We start from the raw sequence: 23,073 nt of genomic DNA, 5'->3' as shown, positions 1-23,073 counted from the left end.
TCCTCAAGGAAAATCGGCTTCATTGTTGTCCTCCTATTAACTAAAGCTTTAGCTTTTAAGTCTAATATTAAGTTGGTATCATAACCACTGTCCAGAAACTCCTTAGACTTCTCTTCCAACTGTAAATCAAATATAGTATTGTCAGTATTTAATCTACTCACTCTATTAAACTGTGAGGACACAATCCCCTTAAAAACATGTGGGGCATGCATACTGGAATAATTAACATATCTTTTAGAATTGACCTCCTTTTTATGAATGCTGGTATGAATAGAGCCCTCATGCAGTTGTATCTTAACATCCAAGAAGTTAATCTCACTATCAGAAGCATCCATCTTAAATCTTAAGAAATCAGTGGTTGCATTTAGATAATGAATAAATTCATTCAACTGCAATAGTGAGCACTTCCAAACCATAACGCAATCATCAACGAAACGTTGATAAAAACATATGTCACTAATAAAAGGATTTTCCACACCATAAACATGAGCTTTCTCCCACTGATATAGCACCAGATTGTCATAGGTATTAGCTACAGAAGTACCCAAGGTGTGTCTTGTATACAAAGTAGAAGCCCAAGCATAAGTAATACACTAATGCCACTCAAAATGTTTACCAGAAGCTAAACTTGGACTTTATGGTTGCAAGACCTTTTTTTGTAACAGCTGGCAACATTTTAAAAAGCCTAGTGAATTTTATTGAAACATGAATTCCAGGTTAACTACTTTGCCAACTATATGTCGCAAAGATAATAGATCTATTTTAAGTTGCCAGTCCAAGAGAAGATATTTTAATTTAACTCAACAAGAGAAGGAATGAAAGTGTTGTGTGAACTTACTAAGTGCAGCATATTTAGATATATGAGAGCTGGCAGAGGGCTGCAATACTTATTATGTGAACAGAACATTATACTAAAGCAATTAACCAGCAATTTCTAGAAAAGCCAGATGCCTTCAATAAGGTTAAGTTTTGTAATATTATGCAAGCATATAAAAGCACCGACACTGCAATTACTGACATTCTGTACAGATCAAATTAATGATGAACTGCTTGACAGCTTTTGGTTGAAGAACCCAAAGATGGTAACATTGTGGGATTCAAAAATTACATTTATATACAACTGTGCCTCTGTTTGGACTGATCATTAATGCTAGGGGGTTGAGAACTGCACCCTTACAATGGTTGTTGAACATTGTTTAAATGCTGTTGTCAAAAATGTGCAGGCAGTTGTAAAGGGCTCTTCTGATTTTATAGAAAAAAATTATGGAACTAAAAGTGGTGAAAGTGACCACTTCGCTGCAATTGATGTAAAATTACAGTACACTGTCCTACCACATAGGGAGAGTATTTCTCCATTGAAAAAGTGGTTGTTAAGTGATGCAAAACCAGCTTAAGACAAAATTCAAAATATTTCTAATTTGTTAGACATGGTATTAGACAACAGCTACTTTTTGTTTAACAATGAATATTAGAAAGAGCTAATGGGCAATGCAATGGGTGCAGCAGGGGCATCCAGTTACATGACTATAGTTTTGGCATTAAGGGAAAACAGTAATTTTGAAATCACTTTACTTATCAGTAACTTGCAGTTTACAGTTTATTTGCAGATTACTTACTTACTGTTCAGAAAGGGAGTGTAATAATGTGGAAGAATGTTTTAAATATATTAATTCTTCAAGTTTTTAAAGTGATATGCCGACATTGCTAAATACATTGCAGCATTCAGTGAGTCAGTTGTTGTGATGTATTTCCCAGCATGCCTATTCTGCCTATTCTTTCTTTCTTTTTAAACTTCTTTTAATAAAAAGCTTTGTAAACCTTTTGTTAAATCATGGTCCAAAAATTTTATTTTCCGCATGTGACATTATCATAGGGTATATCAGCTAAATCCATAGACTTCAATGGGGCAGCTTCCTGCATGTGCCCATTAAAGTCTAGGATGCAGTAGATGTTTTACCTGTGCCAACATCACTAAGGTTAATTGTCCTTGTTTTTCCTCACTGATGTCAGTGCGAGGGAATGCAAAGTTTGTAAGTAATTTTAGATATGAAGATGATGACCAGACATTTCCTGGTGGGGTAAAGTGTTATTCAGGAGTTTATACAGTGCATGCTCTAATGCAAAGGTAAGTTTCAAAACATTGGCATATCACTTTAAGGTTTAAGATGAACTTTTACTAAGAAAATGCATAGTTTTTGGACTCAGATATTTTTAAAGGGGGAAATCACAAGTGGAATTCTTGCAAAGGCCTTTATGAAGAGATGTGTTTGCATCATGGTAGTACATACACTCCTAGATGGCTGAAGCAAGGTATGGTAAAAAGTTAAAAGTTAATGTGTAAGAATTTCTAAAATACACTCCTCTTTGGAGATCTTTAGACATTCAATAAATGGACATTGAGAGTTGTTCATTTATTAAAATTATTCCAAATGTATTAAAGTCAACCCAAGTCACTATTAGAAGAAGGATAGGAGGAAGTATGAATGAAAGTCAAGGTTTATAATAAACAATTACTGATAGTTCTGAAGGAAGGATGGACAGGATTCCAAAACAAAAGCAAACTAGAGTGAGCTTGGCCAATCCAGGAAAGAATTGAGATGAAGAATACAATTAAATGGAAATGGAAGATTTTATGTGTGAATCCAAATTTATGGGAAGTGGTTGGATGTCTGCTAACCTTTATTTACAGGAAAGGTAGTAACCTAAAGAAATTATTAAAAAACTCAGCAGTAAAGTTGTAATTATTGTACATTTGTAGTGAACTGCCCCCCCCCCCCCCCAGGTGCAGAAAGGACAAGACAGTAAACAGGCATCATACATGTAACACTGAAAATATTGTTAATACTGCCCATTGGGATGTTTGCCCTATATTTTATTTTGGGAACCCTGTCAGGAAATTAATTTTGGAAGTGAGAGACCATGTACATGTAACCAAAACTAAAATCTTTTGTAATGCTTTATATGGACACGTGAAAAAATGCAAGAGCTGGAAAATTCTTTTTTTTTTGTATTAACAAAAGCATAACAAAATGTTCATACTTCATTGGCTAGGAAAGAAATGCAATGGTGATTGAGGACAGAGTCATGCTTTGCATCTGATTTGAATAAAGTGATCTTTATAAAGCCAGAACCAAAAACAAGTTTAAGCTGAAAGAATTCTTGTGTCCTTTTTGCAGGTTAAGAGTGATGCCTCCAGATGTCTCTGCTGTTACATCCTACTGAGACCTCGAGGCAACAGATATTGCTTCATTATATTTACATTAGTTATTCTAAAACCTTGCTACATACGAAGTATTAAAGTATTATTTGACCACTGTCTAGTGCAGATAAAGAGATATTAATTGCTGTTCATATAATATTTATTTATATTGTCATAAATTTCATGTTTTTCTAAATATCTCAACAACCAAGTACTGCATACCGAACTGCTTAGTTGCATATGGAAGCTCTCAGCTGGCTCAACAAAATGCAACTAAGAGTATGTGTGAAACTTCAGTGGTTGCTGAGGTATTGTAAGTTGTTTACAAAATGTTATAAATGTAATAGTTACTATGTTCACTATGACTTATAAAATCCAGTTTAAGACTTAAAATCTAAACAATACTTCCATAATAAAAATAGCTTGTGCTGAAGAGTTCAACGTTTACGTATCTTTAGTAATCCCTATCGTTCCAGAGATATGAACATTTGTTTGAAATGTGAGGACATAAATTTGATTTTAACACAAAGTTTAGGCTCCACTCATTGGAAGTTACAGCTTTCTCTCTTTATATATGTATATATATATATATATATATATATATATATATATATATATATATATATATATATATATATATATATATGTACCTATATTTCTGTTTGGTAGAATTGTCATTTTGTTGACCACTGTAGAATTGCACAAGAATTGCATCAACTACTTCAGCACTATTTTCATCAAAATATTAGAAGGGGCTTTAATATGTGTCCTGCACTGGGGAAAGGGGGGTCCTATCCTCCATGCATTAATTGATAAAACCAACATATAATGTTGTTGGCTTGACCATTTCCTACTTTATCAAGTGGATGTTTCATTATACACATATTATCTGTCTGTCTATATCCATGTATAATAAATGCTCACCATTTACTGTCAGTAGAGTTTATTTTTGTTTAAGTGGGTGTTGCCATTTTTAATATGATGGTGTCATCAGCTGGGAATTTATTTGGTGGATAGAGGATGCAGCTTGCTTGCTGTAATACACAGATGACTGTAGGTCTCCACACTTAGTTCACTTAAAGGAGAGACACTTGCTTTCTTGGCCATGTGTTGCATATCTTGATTGTGGGCAGATCACTCCGCATGATGGTGTGGGGATGGGGCAATGACTTTCACAGAAACATAAGACATTTTGGAAAGCAAGCTGATTACATTGTTTTTGATTTCCGTTCTTTTTAATGAAATAGTTTTCAAGCAACTTGAATGACTTGGTGAAATACCAAAACACTTTTATAGCCGTTTCCAATCCCCTACCCCAAGTCCAAATTCAAGGTGTAAATTATATGTACGTTTGTCGACCTTAGCATGCTTCTCCTGAATATCTACCCTGTCCTCACTGCTCTTGCATCTTTTGTTCTCATTAATAGCCAAAATATTATAGGTTCCCTCCCTAAATCATTTTCCATGACTGTTCAGCTAATCGCTTATTCCTTCCTGTTCTCCTTTCTAACCTTAAAGTCATTTCTGTAATAATCTGTACAATAATCTGAGGGCAAGGCATTCCCCAGTCTTATTTTGCTGTACATTACCACCATTAAGTCACTTATTGAAAGCTATTTATTGTAAATGGAGGTAACTGAAAAACAAAACAAAACTCCTCTCACAACTAAATTCCTGCATTTTACTACTTTAGAGTCCTGAACACTTCTTGGCAACACAATAAGTCAGTCATTCCCAGGTTTATAAGTCCAGCTGTCTGCTAAATGCACCTAAAGTCCCTACCAGTTTAGCATCTGTCTAAATCAATGCACATCACATTTAAATATGCAGAAAAATTGCAAACATTGACAAAAAAATATATAGGATCAAACATGCTAACAACACTATCCCCAACCTTACTGTACATAAACTCTTTTTCCAAAGGGTTTCTGTAGCATGCCCACAAAATTTAAAACAACAGCTTATCTTACCCCTATACTCCCCTCTCAAAGGAAAAAAAATCTACACCCGGCACAGTATTCATCATGGCTGCCAAAATAAGCTTAATTAACAAAACTTTCTTTTGCCTTAAGGTGTGACACTTCTAAGAACTAAGCCAACAAGGGATCGGAGAAAGGAGATTCTGCCAATAAGGATGACTACAATTATGGATACAGACAACATGCAAGAGGAGGATAGCATTTATTGGGGAAAACTGGCAAAAGAACCAAGGTATTGGGAGCAAATAAACAGAGAGGGAAAGGTAATGGAATGGGAAGAGGCCAAGAATTGCATTTTGAAGCTAAGAAGCCTAAATAGATAATAAATCACAGTATTTTGTTCTGTGATATTTTTTCTGTGATGTTTTTTGAAAAAAAAACCTTAGGGATTTTTGTTTTATTACACTTTGTCATTTTTTATCACTTTATCACATATAATGTTACTTTGTATTTTTATAATAATCTATTGTGAATATTTAATATGGTTGATTTAATGTGTTTACCGTGAATACTTGTATGCATCCTCTGTAGTTTTTCTGATGATGTTTTTTTCCTGATTTTTCATTCAATTATGCAAATAGTATTATGTGATCAGCTTTGGATGTATTTAACAGCATCTAGTTTCACCTTGTAGTTAAGTCTGATGAAGTACTGATATCAATTTGTACGAAAGCGCTTACTTTATTAAATCGTTTTGGGAGTTTTATAGAGTATCGCTGTTTTCTGTGCCTTTGTTTTTTGTTTACAAATTTGTGTTCGTTTGGATTAATTTTCATAAATAAGGAAATTATTTTCTTCAGCTATGATACAGAATCAGAACTGAGTAAAGCCTTTTTGAGTCTAATTATGGTGGCTACCAAAAAAGCAATTACTAAAAAATGGAAATCAAAGTCTAAACCAACTGTACTAGAAGTAATGAATATAGTAACAGGGGCAAAACAACTGTATCTGGTATCTTTAGAAAAGGGTAGGAGCAAAAAAATGGGAATTGTGGGAATAATACATACAGGGGAGGAATGAGGTTTAAAAGAAGGCAGGATTTGAATGAGCTATGTAAGATTTGACTGGGAATGACTGGGTGATGCAACTAAAATTAAGTCAACCATGGGGATTCAATAAAACCTACATAGTCATTTTCTGCCATGTGTGCATCGTGGCATGATGCGCACATGGTAGCAGTGAAATTCAGATTCAATAAGTGGCGTGTAGAGGTACGCACCTCTGTGCAAACCATGTAAACGGAGTGGCATGCTAATTTCAGCATACGCAGCTGCGTGCTAATTAACCAATCCAACAAGCTATTCAACAAGCTATAAAGCATCCATGTAGACTCCCTTCTGTTTTTTCCTGAGAATTCCAAAACTTTTGGACTACAACCACAGAAAGGAGTCTACATGGACAGAATGTTAGGGGCTGTTGCTGCTTTAATTCAGTTGTATGTACTACAGGCTGAAGCCAATGCCGCTGCTGCCAATAGGCCTAGGCTGAGAAGGAGAAGAGTTTTCAGACCCCATTTAACTTTTCACAATCTGCATTATGAGGAAGTTATAGAGCACAACAGGGTGCACAGGGACACACTACAGGAACTCTGCAACCTCTGCCATCCCCAAGTCAGAGCCAGAGCCAACCGAGGGGAACCCATCTCAGTGGAGACAAAGGTATGTATAGCCCTTATAATCTTAGCTACAGGTACCTTTCGGAGAGTAACAGATGACATGTTGGGGGTGCCACAGGCATCAGCACCCAAGATCCCCCCTTAAAATGTCAGTGCGCTTCATATGGACTTGTCTATATTCTCCTCCGTTTTTAGTTTTCCTTTCTTGTCTGATCTTCAGTACATCTTCAGGGTTATCTCTACTAAACACACTGTATGAACAACCAGCATATATTACTACCTGCTATACTTTTAATTGTATGTCTAAACCTCTATGCTTATGTAAATATCGTATGCAATCATATGTTGTCCGCTATATTTTTATAACTGAATGTGTAAATATCTTGTGTATAGTATGTTAGCAATTGTTCTGGAGCTTTTCTCCCCGGGCCTCCACTGAAAACGGACAGCTCTGTCCAGTCGGTCCTTCCTGGTAAGCAAATGTAAAATAAAAATAAATAAATAATTCCTGAATGCTATACTCCAACATGCCAGTGACAATGTATATTTTCCCCATAGTTCTGAGGAGAGGGTTAGAAATATGCAGGAGTTCTACCATGTAGCACACTACCCTGAAGTACTGAGTGCCATAGATTGCACACATGCAGAAAGTAAGGCACCACCCAGGGAACAAGGTAGGCTCTACATTAACAGAAAGGGCTACCACTCTATCAAATGCCAAGTTGTGTGTAATGCCAAGGGAATAAATAATCTTGAACATGTGTGCTGGCAACATATCTGGCACACCTCCCAACTGCACCAGATGTTTACTAGGGGGGATATCCCACAGGGGTAATTACTGTGTGATGCAGGCTATGCAATGGAACCGTGGCTGATGACACCCATCAGAAATGCACACACACCCACATAAGAATACTATAATGAGGCACACGGTCATACAAAAAATATCATACTGTAGAGTGTGTGTTTGGGTTGCTGAAGCCACAGTTCCAGTGCCTTAATACATCTGGGGGAGCCCTGCAGTACAGTCTATGGACATGTACAAAAATATTCACAGTATGTACCATGCTACACAACATCATCCTATGGAAACAGCTTCAGCAGGATCGGCAAGGGGAAGGGGCACACATCCAACCACCATTGGCAAGATCACCACAGCCACATGCAGGTGAGGAGTCAGAGGAAGAACCAGCAGCTCCTGTGGGTGTAGGGAGATGTAGGTGTGCTTAATATGCCCTTACATTGGCTAAGAGACAACACATAGCAGACTCACTCACCACCTAGGGGCCTAAAACCTTCTTCCTACTCACATACACAAAGTAACACTGATGCCAGGCAATTCTCACAACCTTTACCTCCCCATGTATTGGCTGTGTACAACTTGCACCAGACAAGAGTCAGCTCTGCACTAAAACTGTATCAGCTGCTACATTTACAAGGTAAGTCCTGAACCTGGAGACTATTGTTTAATAATATGACTGTGTGCCATATCCTTGTATTTTATTATTTGTTCTGGTAATTTTATAAAAGGTGGGAGATCTGTACAGAACTTACCTTAACATGTGACAGCAGAGACTTATTTGACTTATATGTGTCTATTACTAGGTAGTAGGCCTCAGGCATCAAAGATTCATACAGTCATACCTCTCAAAAGTAATAATGATCGCTACATGCCTTCATTTTAGCACCATATGTTCGTACTGAAAAATCATTAAAGAGAAAAGTTAGAAAGTAATGATACACATTACAGTTTCAGACTTCACAACCCTCACAAGATCATTCACTATAAAGTTGGGAAATGTTGATGTTATCAACTGTCTAACTTTCCAAGTCCAATATAAGTCGAAGGTAGCACTCTGAGCATCAAACACAAAGCTTTTGTATCCCTGAATCCAAAAGATAGAAAACAAGGATATAGCATAGCATAGTTATCATCATGTGTACAGGGTCTTGTGTGTGTGTGTGTGTGTGTGTGTGGGGGCAAGAATCCTAGGCTGACACAAAAGGTCGGTGAGTGTGTTTGAGTAAGAAAGAGATGAAGGCAGACATGTGGATAAGTTAACAGATGGCCAGTGGGATAAAATGAGTAACTATTGTTTGTGTCTGTAGGGGTCCTCCAGGTGAAATTGGTGCTTGAGTGTCTGCATGAACCCAACCAAGCTCTGTGCTAGCTCTACGTCTTGGTATGACGGACATGTGAGCCGTCCATGGTAGAGGTGGCAGTTCATCACTGTCATCCCCAGCCATGAGAACTGGCTCTGCCAGGAGTTGCACTGGCACATCCATGCCCATGGTCAAATGCAGTGCTGATACCTGAATGTGATTGATGTTTGCTGGATGACTGGGGATGCCCAGGATCATAACCCCATGGCCTGCCTCATCTGGATGTGAACAGCACACTCACTGATTGAGCAGTGGAAATACTGCTCTATGGGAACATGATCGGGTATGGCCACATGGGCTGACAGCAGATGATTTGGCTAACCTACGCCCATGAGGATGCTGTTCCCCTACCAAAAGACATTCCATCACATACAATTCTCATTCCATAACTCCTCGTTCCATCACAGACACCCCTCATTTCAACGTGTCATTCATCTGATTCAGTGAATTGGCAACACAGTGGAAGCAGTCATGCATGTCAGACTGTGTCACATCCACAACCCTGAGCATTTGTCTGGAGCACCCATGGAAACATGCCTGTGCCTCCATGATGGCCCTAAACATACATTGAATGGCACAGAAAGAGACACCTGCACCAGGTGGAGGAGGGACAGCAGCACCCCCCCCCTCCAAGCACCCTTATCAATCGTCCTGCATGGCACCTCACCCATACTTTGGCTACGGCCAGACTCAACAGGCACTGAAGCCACAGTAGCCACACTTCCTAGATCAACGTCCTTGCCCTCCACCCGTCCAATATATGTGATGTCAATGGACTGGGTAGGCATATGCCTACTGGCTGTGTCCAGTGCAAATGCAGGGGATGGCTGTATGTCAGTCTTCCTGTCAGATTCAACCTCTGCACCCCCCCAACTGTGCCTCAGTTTGGCCACCATCATCATTAGAATCTGCTGATACACTGACATCAGGCAGCACAAGGCCCACAATCCCACTGTCATGATCACATGTGATAAAAACAAGAAACACAGGAATAAATTACTACCTGTACTACTATAGTGCAATATATGCTAACAAATGGACAGTGCTGCCACTATTACAGACAGTACAGCAATACATACACCAAGCCTGAGATCAACATCCCATATTACAATATTTCTTTAAATTGCTCAGCAGTACTGACATAAAATGTTTGCACTGCCATCTGCAGATGAGGTAGTCCTCTGTAGTCCAGAAGGTGCTGGAAGAAGTTAAGCAAGAGGTAAGGGCAATATCATCACAATCAACAGTAATACAGGGGGTAATATGTTTATACTTTATATGTCCATGAACTATATTTTAACAAGAACATGACTGACAACTCTAACCTAAGCTTATAACTGTAGGAATCTTAAGTCCCCCAACAAGAAATGACATGTGAGACAGAACTAACTTATTGATTTCAATTATTTTACTATACAATAGTATTCAACTATTCAGATGCCAAAGCCTACCTGGAAGCTCCTCCTGGGATGTTTTGCTGTCTCAGAAACTATTGCTCTGATATTCAGGACATGCTGTATTGCACTCTCCTGGGAGCTGTCTGGATCTCTGATATTGGCCAGGAACTCTTCATTGTGGGTTAGAGGTGGTTCCCTTACAAGGCATCCCCCATAAACATCTGGTCATGGCCCACTGCAGCTGCTGTCCTCCATGCAGATGCGATCATATCAGTGGCCCTGTGGCACACCTTTTCATATGTCCTGCCATGGCCACTCACGGCATTGACATCATCTACTATCTACCACCATATTTGTATCCTATGTGCCATATATCCTCATCCCTTTCCAGTGGAAAAGCACCATGTTGCCTAAATCATCTACAATCACCTGGTTCTCAGCAAAAGTGAAGTGGGTTCTCCATGGATTGACACAGTTTGCTGGCATACTCATAGGTGCCCTAAAGCACAACAGAAGGATACAGCTTTGGCCGGCTAAGGACTTGCTGTATTCAACTGGACGAATAAGAGAATTTAAGTACCTTTATCTGCTCTTTTTTTTCAAAAAAATACAGTATTTAAATTGATTTTAACTGTGTGGAAGGAATATTAACTGAACTGGAAGTTAGTCAGTGTTTGCTGAACTTTGTTATTTGCTAGTAATTACAGGTGTGGGGGTAGTCACATTCTTTGATTTCCTGTCCTTGCCTATTTAAGTGGTACAGTGTGAAATATTTTCTGCTTAAAAACCTCAGCTTTGGCCGGCTAAGGACTTGCTGTATTCAACTGGACGTATAAGAGAATTTAAGTACCTTTATCTGCTCTTTTTTTTTTCAAAAAATACAGTATTTAAATTGATTTTAACTGTGTGGAAGGAATATTAACTGAACTGGAAGTTTTGACTCTGCTCTTCAGTTAGTCCCACCCACCGTCCCTGTTTTTGTTTTGGTGTTAATCTTAGTGGCCTTGCAACTTCCCGCCCCTCTTGTAAATTTGTGTTTGGATACTCCTTCTGGGCCCATCTCATTTGCTCACTCAACTGAGTGCAGTGAGATCATATTCTGATTTCAGGCACTCCTACTATGTACAAAGAGAGCATCTGGGAAACAGAAAAAAAAAAAAAAAAAAAAAATTTAAGCTTGTTTCCTGCCTTTCCTGTTAAGTGGTATAGACTATTTGTAGGCTTCTGAGCCCCCAAGCCCTTCTGTGTTGGAGGGAAGCCTTCTAGCTTAGTTTTTTTTTTCTTATAACTAGCCAGTTTTCTAGTTTCAGCACTCAAATCTGTTTCTTTGATCTTAGCACTTATTCAGAAAAAAAAAAAAAAAAAAAAATTTCATCTGCTTTTACTGTACTTGTGTTCCTACCTACTTTTTTTACTTTTGCATCATCTTAAAATTACTCAGTTGTATTTATTACTACTTGGTGTAACTCATTCTAAGCCTTTTGGTTTAAACACTTGGGCTTCGGACCAGTTGTTTTGCACTGAGAGGGTTTGTCGTCTGCACTGTAGTGGCAGAACAGGTAGCTTACATCCTTCTAGGTTGGGAACTGCTGATTGAGGGCTCAGTGTCTGTTATTCTAAAGGTGTATTAATTCTGGTTTAAGCACTTGGGCTTTCAGGCCAGTTATTTTACATTAAGAGGGTTCGTGGTCTGCACTCTTGTGGGAGGAGAGGCTGGACTCTGCCCTTCTGAGCTGGGAATTTCTGGTTAAAGGCTTATAGTGCATGCATATCTGAACTGCTTCTTACTGAAGTTGGTGCGCCTTGTTTGCTGTGGCATAGACTGGATTCGGGCCTGCTGGATCTAGCTTTGTTTGTGTAACTTGAGCACTAATCCAGGCATTCTCGAAAGTATTCAATTGTATTTATTACTGCTTGGTAGTAACTTGATTAAAGTGTAGCTATCATTCTAAGTCTTTTGGATTAAGCACTTGGGCTTCAGACCAGTTGTTATACATTAGGAAGGTTTGTGGCATGCACTGTGGTGGCAGGACAGGTAGCGTTCATCCTTTTAAGTTGGGAACTGCTGATTGAGAGCCCAGTGTCTGTTATTCTTAAAGTGTATTAGTTCTGGTTTAAGCACTTGGGCTTCAGGCCAGTCATTTTACATTAAGAAGGTTTGTGGTCTGCACTCTTGTGGGAGAAGAGGCTGGACTCTGCTCTTCTGAGCTGGGAATTTCTGGTTAAAGGTTTATAGTGCCTGAATATTTGAACTGTATCTTACTGAAATTGGTACACCTTGTTTGCTGTAGCATAGACTAGATCCAGGCCTGCTGAATCTAGCTTTGTTTATATGCTTGCTGTTTGTTTGCTTGTTATTTCCCTGGAACGCTAATTCCACCTAATACACAGCTTCTCAGTGCTTCTGTGGATCACTAGTGATATCTGCATTGCTTACTGTACTTATTTCCTTGTTTCACTTGAAAGAAAGTTACTGTTTGTCGTTTTTGCATTTAAGTTACCTGTAACACATTGCACTTAAGTTACCTGGTACTTGCTCACTAAAGCAATTATATAAGTCAGCACTAAAAATTAAAAGCACTACACCCTCACTCCCCACTGGCCCTGGTTTTCAATTATTAAGGAATTCCCAATATTATTCTAGCATGTCCAAAGGTGAGTTGTCAATCTTCTCTCCTGTCCAGCTGGTGAATCTGGGAATCTTGAGGCAATGTTACAACTGCCTCATGTACACAGATAACCCTCTCCTCCTCCCAACAAATTCCAACACATGTGAGAGATGCAACCATATAGCCAAACTGGAGGCTAAGCTCTCTCAACTCAGTACTGGCATAACCAGTCAGGAGGAGAAGGAAACCACACTCACTACAATTCCAGTCTCACATAGACCTACCACGACAGCAAACCAAACACATAATCACACAAAAACATACTCAGAGGCTCTAAATAAAGATCTGCTGAAGCAGCAGAGACCTCCAAAGCAGACACCCAAGCAGCCGCTACCCCAAAACAAAACACGTGCAACACATATCTCACAAAGCCAGTGTGCCGAACAGTCACAGCCCTTAAGACTAAACAACACACCTGATACACTTGTAATAGGTGACTCTATCGTCAGGCACACTGACGTCCGCTCACCAGGCTGAACAAGGAGAGGGTCACGGTGAGCAGCCTGTCGGGCACTAGGATCCGCCACATAACACAAGCACTCAGGTCACTCTAAGGCAAGTACAAATATGACTCAGTCATTGTCCATGCTGGTGTGAATGACCTGAGACGTACCTCCCTGGACTACATGAAAAGAGACATAAAGGAGCTCTCTGAGCATTTAGCCCAGGCCGGTATGACCCTGACCTTGAGTAGCATCTTACCCTCACCAAGAATGATGCCACAATATGAAGACAAGATGATCAATTTCAACAATTGGCTTAAGTACTGGTGTCATTCAAAGGGGATCCAATGCCTGTCAGCTTGGGATGATATGCTCGACAAGCCACGATGCTTCACTAGGGACGGCTTGCACCTGTCACCCTGGGCTTTCGGATATTGGCAAAGGCTCTTGCTACCCCCATAGTGCCTTTTTTAGGCAAGGCTCAAAAGACAAACCCACCTCCATAGATATCACAAGGGATAAGAAACTAAGAGTAATGCTACTCAACGCCAGAAGTCTAAACCTCAAGATGCACACACTCAAAACTCTCCTTAGCATGGAGAACATCGATATCTGTGCAGTAACAGAAACCTGGTTCAGGGCTCCCGAGAGCACCCCAGCACTACCAGGTTATACCTCATACCATGCTTTTCGGCCCCAAATCTTGGACCGAACCACAAAAGGAGGGGGAATATTGATATTCATCAAAGATACCCACACCTCCAGGTTGGTGGCAAAGCACGAAGCATCAGAGACTATCCATGTGCAACTAACAGTGGGTAAAACTGCCTTCCAGTTTATAGCCTGCTACAGACCACCCTCCCAAACCCAGGAACCCCACTCGGCCTTCCTGAGAACACTGGAAAATATGAAGGTCTCTCCAAACACCATTATATTAGGCGACTTCAACTACCCAAACATAGACTGGAAGCATTACTCTAGCTCCAACACCCTAACCCAAAGGTTCCTAGAATTTATAAACTCAAATGCTATGGAACAACTTGTTAACACTCCCACAAGAGGGGAAAACATACTGGACCTGATCATCACCAACATGGGGACTCTATGCTCCAGACCAGAAGTGTATCCCTCACTGGTAAGATCAGACCATAAACTAATCTCACTGGATATTCACATCCCGATCCCACCCCCTGCCCAGAAAACCACAGTGAAAAACTTCTCTAAAGCAAATTTCACACTCCTCAAAACTGAGGTGGAATCCTTCAAAGCCCCCGGGCCTGTGGAAAATACGGCCCAGACTGCAGAATCCTTTATAAACGCATTCTATGAACACCTTCAGGAATGCATGGATCATGCGATCCCAAATAAAACCAAAACCCAATCCTCCAAAGGCAGACGTCCTGTCTGGTGGACCCCAGCCATAAACAAACTATACAATGGAAGGAGGAAGCTACTAAATGATAGAGCAAAATCCCAAAAAGGGAAGGCATCACTGATCAGTATTAGCAAAAAACTACGGGCACAGATAAAATTGTCTAAAGCCAGCTTCGAGAGAAAAATTGCACTGGACACTAAGGATAATCACAAGGCTTTCTTTAGTTATGTTAGGAACCTGGGTGGTAATTCCCAGATATGCTCAGAATTAGTCCAAAATGACAAAAAATACACCGAACCCACAGACATTGCCAACATCCTAGCTGACAGGTTCAGCGCAAACTTCTTCCCCCTTCCCCACCAAAAGGGCAAATATCTATCCCAGCAGAGTGCTGCCCCCCTGACATCTCAGATGCTCAGGTAAGAGCCGCCCTCTCCAAAGCAAAAAACACAGCATCAGTGGGACCAGACGGTGTCCCAGGCTGTGTCCTACATGAACTACAAGAAGAGCTAAACCCAAACATAAAACTACTGTTCAATCTCAGCCTTACTACAGGAGATGTGCCCAAAGAGTGGCGTACAGCAACAGTGGTCCCTCTCCATAAAGGTGGTGCCTCAACAGATCCTGGAAACTATCTCCCCATAAGCCTGACTATCTTGGTCTGCAAAGCTATGGAAAGGATCATCATGGACCTCATAAATAAAGATATTGGGGACCTACAAACACTGGATCCTACCCAGTTCGGCTTTGTTAAGGGCAGATCCTGCCTCTTAAACCTGGTTGATTTCTTTGAAACATTCACCAAGGCCATTGACGAGGGGAAGGTGGTCCACACAGCCTACCTGGACCTCGCAAAAGCCTTCGATACAATACCCCACTCGGGCATTATAGATAAGCTCACCAGCTTAAATATACACCCCTATGTCACTAGATGGATTGCAAATTGGCTCAAGGACAGAACCCACATGGTTAGAATTGCTGGAGCCATGTCAGACTCCAAACCAGTTACAAGTGGTGTCCCACAAGGCTCAGTCCTGGGACCTCTCTTGTTCAGTATATATTTCTCGGAGGTACAGGCCAACATGGAAGGACTGTGGCTGACCAAGTTCGCAGATGACTGCAAACTGGGTGCCATAATCGAGACTCTAGCCGACACAAGCATCCTCCAAAAGGGCCTCATAGAAACAGACAACTGGTGCCAGAGCCATGGCCTCAAGCTAAATGCCAAAAAGTGTATAGCCATCCCCTTTGGCAAAAACAAAGTGCCCACAAATTACCACATAGGTGGTAATCCATTAAGTACAGAAGAAGTAATTAGGGACCTGGGGACCCAAGTTGATAGCAATCTCTCATTTGACAACCATGTGGCCAAAGTGGTTAGAAAAACATTTTATATAGCCCACCTAATCATGAAGGGATTCACATCTAGATCAGGGGACATCATCGTGCCTCTTTACTCATCCCTCATCAGGCCCATAATTGAGTACAATGCCCCTTTTGGGATGTACCTTACCAGACACCTGCAGCAACTGGAAAGACCCCAAAAGTACCTCATCAAGAGGATCAAAGGGCTCAAACAGATGCCATATGCTGCCCGGTTAAAGAAACTCAGCTCTACTCAGTGGCATACCGCCTGTTCAGAGGCAATCTGTGCCTGACGTATAAAGCCATGTACAACCTGGAATTAATGGACATGCTGCACCTCAGAAAATCCAAATCCCATCGAGCTACGCGCTCGAGAGACTTGAACCTCAGCACTGAAATAAATAGGACATGCTGGAGGGACAGATTCATAACCCAGAGGCTCCCTTCACTCTGGAATAAAATCCCAGTCCAGATTAGGCAGAGTCCCTCATTAACTCTCTTCAAGAGGAATCTTGATGAGTGGATGGGAGAGCGTAGGTTTACCCCAGGTATCACTTCTGTGTCATTGTTAGACAGAGGCACAGTATACTAACCTCGAAAAAGGGCATAACAAAATAAATTTAAAATGGGTGGCGAAAGCCAAACACATTCTGGCTAGGCTTATAAATGCCCTAGGGCAGATAGCCTAGTATGAACCTATGAACCTATAAGTATTATATAACTACAAAATAACTATTTCCAGATAAAACAGAAAAGGTAGCCAATCAGTATTACCCACCAGAGAAACATAAAACAGTCTAGAGATGTGAAATGGTAACATCAGTCAGGATGCAAACCAATGACAGCAACAAGAGAAACATGTTCTTATATGTAACCAAACCAAAGCAGTCCATGGGTAAACATATTATATACCAAGACACAGGAACATGGAGAATGATGTCATTGATGCATGGTGGGGATAATGCATATGATTGGATGCTTTAAACTTGAAGTGTTTTATAAGTGTATGTTTTATTGGTGTGTGTTATTAAGGTCTGAAGAAGCCACGTTGATGTGGTGAAAGTGCTTACCTGAATAAAGTATAATTTGGTTTTATATGCTTGCTGTGCTTCATTTTGCCTATTAGTATTCAATTTCACTTTATCCTTATTTGTGCCATAACAGTAACTCACCTTTGCTCACTCCAAAAGAACAGTCCATCCTTGTTTGTGCCATAACAGTAACTCAGCTTTGCCCCCCAAAACAACAGTCCATCCTTGTTTGTGCCATAACAGTAACCCAGCCTCATCCCCCCAAAACAACAGTCCATCCTCGTCTGTGCCATAATAGTGACTCACCTTTACTCCCTCCACTCAAAACAATGGGCAAATTACCCATTTTGCTAACAAACCATATTTGAAATGCTAAAATTGCTATCAAAGGACCTGTCCCTGAAACATTTGTACATATTTATCACACAGCATTCCATTTTCATGTATTGGCAATCATGTATACCTCTGAAATGGCTTGGCAAACATGTCCATGCCATCAGTACATTTCTAACTAATGCATACAGATAAAAGTGTAAAAGCCTTTGCTTCACATTATTCTTAAATCCATTTCAGCATATGCAGTATGTAAGTTGTGATGACCCACCACTGGACCAGTAATCAAGGAAACTCAATCCTCACCACTGGCAACATTGGGGGATGTACACTGGGAGGATGACAGGTACACACAAAGTATTTCCAGATGCAGCTCTCTGCATCAAGTAAAATTTCCCTTAAGAGCATACAGAGGCCACAGTCAGTCCAGGGCTGGTTTCTGCCTCTTTCTCCAGATCACCAGTAAGACTGTCCATTGGCACAGCTATTGTGTTGAAATCTCAGCTGAGTGACCAAGCCAAGACCTCCAGCACCCTCTCTATCCATCCAGTGCTTTGTGTCCCTGCCAAGTAGCTGACACACATACTCTTTCAGGTTTGATTTATACACACACACACACACACACACACACACACACACACACACACACCTGGGAAAGGCTGTCACAGGTTTACTAGTTATGCGCCATTTTGCCCAGACTATAAGGTGGTTATCACTGTCACCAGCCAGCTCCTTAAAAGCTGCTTTAAGCCCCTTAACACAGGGTGTCCAATCTTACTGTGTAATGTTACTATCAATACAAATGGTAGTTTAATCAAGAGAAAGGCTATTAAGAGTGGCCCACAATGTCACCAAATAAATATCAAGTGCTCTCAGAAGTGAAATATTATACACAGGTCAGCTGCAATAAAATATTTAAATGTATTTAGTAATATATAAGAAAAGAACAAGACAATACTATATATATATATATATATATATATATATATATATATATATATATATATATATATACATATATATATTCACAGTGACATCAGAGTTCAAAATCACAGGAAATATTTAAAACAACATTGCAGAACAGTCTCAAATAAATGAAAAAACTATCTAAGCTAAGCATTGCTATATTCCTGACTATAAAAGAATTACTATACCCTAGTTAACTTACTTACAGAGCAAGGCAGATGTGGTGAATGGATCTAGCTGATGTTGTCACTTCCAAGACAATACAGAAAGTTTCTCAGCACAGACATTGTGCCTGTAGCTGCCATAAAGTAATTTAATTTCAGATATTTTCCTAAAGTTTTGCTGAATTGGAGTTAACATCCTGTGTTCCAGTGTCTACTGTTAAAATATATATACATTTAAACAGTTACAATAGTGTATGCACATTTCTGTTCTCTTCCAGCAGGTCACACTGTGGATACATCTTTAAGCTCAGTACTTTACAAAATACCTTTTTTTAACATACATGTCCATACAAACAAGTAAGATATACAAGTGACATGCAGTTCTAATATGAATCATCTTGATATCCACAAATGACATATAATTGTTTACAAAATTCCATGTAGCTGGGCTGGCAGTATCTCATTTTCTCACACTTCTATATAAATCATGTTGATTATATAAATCATGTTGATATTCACAAATCACATATAATTATTCACATAGGTGACAAAACTGAAGCATACCTTTTGAAGTTTAGTACTCCTCTGTACAGATATATCCTGAAGAAATAGAGCTATCTGCAGTCTTCCCAACATAAACAAGTCTCCTCACTATCAGTTTGCCAAGCTACATGGTTGCCTTTTTATATGGTGTAGAATCAAGGCTGTTAGCATGGTGAAGATGCAAATGAGGTGTGAACTCATTGAACTGCTGAATCCCCAAAAATTGGATCTGTGTAAGTGATGCAAACATAGTGCAGGCACTCCCTCAGTGTTTGTTTTTAATGGATTGCAAATATGAATGATGAGTGTTTGGGAGAAGGAAAACACAACAGCACTGCAGGCTGTTTTACTTCCAGTGGATATGTCGGGTTAGATCTACAAAGTGATAGATGTAAGGTTGGAAATGTAAATAAGCAGCACTAAAGTCACAGGTCGTGTTCCTTAACATCCAACCTGCCCTTCAGCTGTTGGCAACTGCATATGATATTATTTCCACTTAATATCCTCAAACATTTTAAGGCCAATGCTATAGAATGGCTTACACACTGTATGTCTCAGATTTCTGCACAGATAAATGAAGATTGGCCAGTAAACACAGAAATGCAAGGCAGAGGTGTATATTTGCAAGCAATAATCATAACAGGTTGTGTGATCACTAGGTGCACTACATCCAAAACTAATACATGCACAAATAGCACTTGCATGGCTTGATATCAGTGTAGATGCTTGCAGTTGGTTGTGTGCATATTGATTTAAATTATTTGATGCAAAGCTGTTTGTGTGGTAAAGAAGGATAAGACATTCATCCGGTGTTCTGAAGGTGCATTGGAGTGAGAGTTCTAATCCAAACCCATGTAGAAATATCTCATGTGTATTAACATTTTCTAGTGTGTATGTCATAGATTGATTTTCCTTATTTCAACTGTTTCTCCCTTTTTTATTTTATTTTATTTTTTTGGAGGGGGGCATTGTTTGTGAAATGTGCCATTTAGTGCAAACAGGGGACCTGACAAAAAAAGGAATGTTAAGTTTGCCTGTGCTTATCCTATTTGCACTAAGCATGGCAGTGCACAAACTGGACAACTAGCCACACAGGACCCAAACAGTTAAAAGCAGAAACTGGTTGCATTCAATTAATTCTATTAGGTATTGTGCAAACCTCCTAAGAGTCTTTGAGTGGTGGTTAACAGTAAGACATTAAGAATGATTGATAAAATAGGGAATGCCATGTAACTAGCCCTGTGGTAGCAGGTGAGCAGGTGTAGTACAGGACTGGAGTACAGATGGTCCTGGGTTCTAGTACAGGGTGTGTAACCTTTGTTTTACTGTTGTGATATTGCAGTTTATAGCAATGAACTGCAACATAAACAAATGTTGTACGACAGCCATACACACAGTTCTGTGCTTAAATGCAGGATATTCCATACACTTCTACTGTTGTTCCACTTCCCATTCTAGTCAGTCTCACTTATAACAGTTGACATAGTAAAGCTGGTATTAATTATATGTATGAGGGCTGAGACAGTACTATTGTGTCCGTTATTTATGTATATATCTATGTATTATCACATTTATTATCACATGTATGACTGTGGGTATACAGTATACTACATTCCTGTAAGTATATTTCTGCTATCTGGACTAGCATAACCTTCACATTTGCCTAACACACATACACGACTGCCTGTATATCTCATTATTCATGAAATTGCAACTACAATTATGTAATGCCTCACTGCTTACCACTGTTGTGCTCCGCTTACCATCACGCAAATGAGGTGCTTGGAGGTGCACACTGCTGAGTACTGTGCTTTCATGATGGTTAGCAGAGTGAAACAGATTCAAACAGTGTGTGTACTCCCAGAAAATGCAATGACTAGAATTGGTGGGAAAGCATCATTCTCCGTTGCTCTGGTCATGGCAGACATAGCAGGAGTTTGTGGGGAAGGTGTCAAGTTTAGGGCACAGAGATGGAGTGTCCAGGAGTCCAAGAGATTTTTTGGACTCCTAGTTAAGAACCAAAAGGACAGACTTCTGCAGGGGGACTATTCTGGCTCCCAGTATAAGTCGAAAGTTTGGGATAGTTTAGCCAGGCTGTAACCAGTGCCAACAGTATCCCCTGCACTAGTGAAAAATGTAGGCATCACTACAATGACCTCCAGAGGAGGAAGAGGGATACCCTTGATCATTGTATCCGGGAATTTAGGACTGCGGACATCCCACACCTGTATACGTATCAACTACAGAGAGTACTTTTAAGACTTAAAAGCTGAATATAGGAAAGACTTGTATTCATAATGGCATTCTATTATGTTCTGTTTTTCCACAGCTGCATGTGATCATGATGTCCAAACCCATGGGGCTAGATTGGTGAAGATGAAGAAAGCATGTGGTATGTATGCAGCACAATAGTAGTGTTAGTCTAGCATTAAAGATAGCTTTTTTGATATTTTATAAAGTGTATCAAAATGAGCATGCATATCTCAACTATAAAAGCAAGTATGCATGCATTAGTCTGCAGCACAAACCAAGCTTACAGTATTATACATTATTCAGAGGCTGTGGGTTCAAATACCACACTTCCCAACCATACAGTACTGTTACTTCTGCAATTTATATTTAAATCTATATAAGTGGCACAAATGCGTTGCTGTAAGGTGTAATCTGTATAACTGGAACATGCGTATTTGCAATATATGCAGAACATGTCAAGGAGTACTTGCTGCAGTCTGTAGCATAGTGTTGCACATGTCATGGAGTACTTGCTGCAATCTGTAGCATAGTGTTGCACATGTCATGGAGTACTTGCTGCAGTCTGTAGCATAGTGTTGCACATGTCATGGAGTACTTGCTGCAATCTGTAGCATAGTGTTGCACATGTCATGGAGTACTTGCTGCAGTCTGTAGCATAGTGTTGCACATGTCATGGAGTACTTGCTGCAATCTGTAGCATAGTGTCGCACATGTCAAGGAGAACTTGCTGCAATCTGTAGCATAGTGTGTATCTGTTAGGACCTAGCAACCTTAAAAGTAAAAGTTATCTGTTAGGAGTCGGTAGTCTTTAAAGTAAAAGTTAAGATAAAAGAGTCAATTAATTGTAATTGTATCAATGCATTGTATGTCACATAGGAAGTTAATAAACATATAGCTTTTTTGTTTCTCTCACCCCAACCCTTATCTTCGCTTTTTTATTTTATTTTATTTTGTTTTTTATGCATTGTCAAAATGTGTCCATTTCATCCACATGCACCACATCACTAAATGCTCCACAGCACAGAGAGGTAGGCCTGCCTCACAGGATCTACCTGCCCTCCCCCACGCACTGGCTGCAGCACTGTTTACAAACACATCTGGATACTAACTTGGCAGCACCACCTCTGTTGCCCCTGTACTACCTGATCCTTTAGGTTGTCCTGGCCTAGAGGCTGATCCAGTGGTATCCTTCAGGAGCAGTGGCAGAGGTGGTAATTTTATCACCCACACTGAATTGCTAAGGATAGTGCATAGGGTTGTGCATTGCACTGCACACTGTTGGGCCATGCCTATGCTGGCTGTAGACGCTGTTTTCCCTAATTCTAATACCAGGAGGAGAAGACATAGATGTCAGACACTCCAGCCAGCAGTGGAGTGTGGTGACAGTGATGACAGTCCAGTGGGTGAGAACTCAATTCTCACTGTCACCCAGCTTGATGACCATGGGTTCAGGATATCCCCACCCTCACCTCAATCATGGTGTCCCTGAACATTTTGTGTCCATCACTGTACCTGTCTTTTGTCTTGTTTTTCTCATCTGTCTGCAATTGCTTCCTCACCTACCCAACTTACATCACC

Source organism: Protopterus annectens, chromosome 13.part0 (assembly GCF_019279795.1).
Source record: "Protopterus annectens isolate FY-2018-M chromosome 13.part0, PAN1.0, whole genome shotgun sequence".
NCBI lineage: Eukaryota > Metazoa > Chordata > Ceratodontiformes > Protopteridae > Protopterus > Protopterus annectens.
This window is presented reverse-complemented; position numbering follows the sequence as displayed.